The sequence below is a fragment of the Rhagoletis pomonella genome, unplaced genomic scaffold, assembly GCF_013731165.1.
Source record: "Rhagoletis pomonella isolate Grant_MI unplaced genomic scaffold, Rhpom_1.0 Rhpom_scaffold_00017, whole genome shotgun sequence".
Taxonomy (NCBI): domain Eukaryota; kingdom Metazoa; phylum Arthropoda; class Insecta; order Diptera; family Tephritidae; genus Rhagoletis; species Rhagoletis pomonella.
The window spans coordinates 4,127,034-4,130,043 of NW_023458571.1; the positions used below are offsets into that span (position 1 = coordinate 4,127,034).

At 36.3% G+C, this 3,010-nt stretch overlaps 1 protein-coding gene across 3 annotated transcripts in view; it reads right to left on the bottom strand.

Annotated features, from left to right (window-relative positions):
- LOC118749524 (CUGBP Elav-like family member 2) overlaps window positions 1–3,010 on the bottom strand; it is a gene marked incomplete at its 5' end in the record, with an annotated part of 442,012 nt that overhangs the window by 134,431 nt on the left and 304,571 nt on the right.

A 3,010-nucleotide genomic window follows, 5' to 3' on the forward strand; every position in this document is an offset into this window, starting at 1 on the left:
CATACAGACCAATAAGCTTACTGCCCTGTCTTTCCAAAGTATTCGAATAAGTACTCCTATCAAAGATATCTCCCTTTCTCCATGAACGCAATTTAATACCAGCACACCAATTTGGCTTCCGAGAAAAACACGGTACAATTGAACAAGTTAATCGAATTACAAATGAAATCAGAAGGGCATTTGAGCTCAGAGAGTACTGCTCTGCAATTTTTCTCGATGTGGCACAAGCATTCGACAAAGTGTGGCACGACGGTCTTATATATAAAATTAAAAAATTGTTGCCGCTGGAATTCCACAAAATATTTGAACCATACATAACTAACAGAAAATTTGCTGTTAAAGTATCTAATTTCACTTCAGAAGACATGTCGATAACGGCTGGCGTTCCTCAAGGTAGTGTACTCGGGCCTATGCTGTATATCATCTACACTTCAGATATTGCAACTAGCAAGAATATACTCACATCCACCTTCGCTGATGATACCGCCTTAGTAAGTCGCAATAAATGTCCCAACAGAGCTTCATGAGTACCAGAGGAACATTTACTACGCATAGAAGAATGGCTGGCAAACTGGCGCATAAAAGTTAACGAACAGAAGAGTAAACATACAACATTTTCACCGAGACCGCAAGTATGCCCCCCAATCAAATTAAATAATGTCCATATTCCACAAGCCAATGAGGTGACATATCTAGGAATACACTTGGATAGGAGACTAACTTGGCGCAAACACATATCAACCAAGACTACACAAATGAAGCTAAAGTCAGCTAGCGTGAACTGGCTTATAAACAGTAAATCAAAACTGAAGCTAGATTATAAAGTACTTGTATATAATACAGTGATTAAGCCTATATGGATGTATGGTATTCAACTGTGGGGAACGACCTGTGCAACCAACATTGACAGGATCCAAAGATTCCAATCTAAAACGCTAAGGGCCTTAACGGGAGCACCGTGGTATGTCCGCAATGAAAATATACATAGAGACCTTGGTATATAGATGGTTAAATCTGTAATCGACAGCAGCAGAGAAAAATACAAAATAAAACTGCGTAACCACCCAAATCCACTGGTAAGTGGCCTGTGCAACACAACAAATATAACACGCCTGCGAAGAAGAGATCTACCAGCCTTTAATTAAGCGACGTTAAACCAACAGGGCTCAACCCCAGGGTTTGAGCTAGATTATTGTAAAATTACACGTAAGATTTTTAAACTTTTTGTTAGGCTTAATAGATGTAAAATAAGCAGATCCAACAAATAAATGCAAGTATAATTAAAAAAAAAAAAATGTCTAAATACTTTTTTTCCTAAGAGCCACCGTTTCCGAGATAACGATTCAAAAAGTTGGAAGAATTGTAATCGGCATAATATGTATAAGTACAACAAAGGTGGCGTGGAAAGGTGTGCATATTATGACGATTACAACTCTTCCAACTATTTGAATCGTTATATCTCGGAAACGGTGGCTCTTAGGAAAACAAGTATTTAGACATTTTTTATAGATAATTATCTGGTCTACAATTTTTGTCTAAACTAATTTTATGATAAACTTACCGTTTTGCTTGACCCCGAGTAACTTTTTTTCCAGGTATCGGATCGATGAGGACTTTCTAGATTTCATTTATGATGGTGTTTTGAACAATCCTACTAATTTTCAGCTGGGTGGGATGGACGATTTCGTAAGGGTTATAATCCCTAAGCGCGGCCGAAGGCCGCCTACGCAGAAAGAAGTTCTGCACAAAAATTCTTCCGCCCCGTTTTCCGGCAACACAGAAAGAGGAATTCTACTTCGTAAGGGTTAAAACCCCAAGGCCCGGCCGAAGGCCACCTACGCAGAAAGAAGTTCTGCGCAAAAATACTCCTCCCTCCTTTTCCGGCAACACAGAAAGGAGAATTCTGCTTAGTAAGGGTTATAATCCCTAAGCACGGCCGAAGGGTGCCTACTAAGGATGTTAATTTTTTCGATTTTTACGATCCCGGGATTTTTGGGATGTCGTTGGTTCAATCCCGGGATCAGTCCCGGGATTTAGATATTTATTATTTTTCAACGTGAAAAAATTGCATCAATATGGTTTGAGAAGCTCTCCTACCATATAATAAATAATAAGTAAATGGGTTTGAAATGTACTTTTTAGTTAAAGTGAAATTTATTTCATAAGTTACAAAACGAGAGACAGTGATTAAATGTATATGCATTTAGGACCAAATCCACAGTGCGTAGTTAACCACTGACAAAAGTTTAACTATTGATTTTAATATACACTACGCTCAGTTAACAAAAGTTTAAACCAGCATGCCCCCATAGTTAAACTCTTGTGAAATTTAAATTTTTTATGTGGAACGAATTTCGAATTTTAATAGAAAAGTATTGGTTTTTTGAATTTGTATATTTTCAGCCGATATGAATTTTTATAGTTAACTATGTGACTCTGAATATAAATTTAAAGTTAACTCTTGTTGGTTGTTAATAAGGCATTCACATTGAGTTTAAGCCTTAACTCTACTCTTAAACTCGGAGTTTACCATACAAAAAATTTCGTTAAACTCTCCTTAAACACCACTTTTATTTGGAGTTCATGCGAATGCAACCCTTTTTTTTGACCCGATTCGGTTTGTGTCTTTGATAATCCAAACTTGCAACCAACTTGCCGACAGTTTGTCTGTTCCCGTACTGCAGGATTTAATCAGAATTAGCCCGAATCGTTCTGTGCACGAAAGTCTAGAATATCAACAATCTAGCAATGCAAAAACCAAAAATGTGGCTCGACAGAACTTTTTGTGCTGATTTCAACCCTACCAAAATTACCTGGCGAAATTAAAACATAAAAAAGATATCAATGGTTAAAGTTAAATTTTCTGATTTTTTTTAATATTAATATCTTCTGAACAACATAACCTATTACAAAACTAATGACGTCAAAATAAAGATAATTAATTTTTCTTTCATGTATGTGTATAATTTATATGCCTTTTTATATTTTTAGTCCAGAAATACTAAAAAAA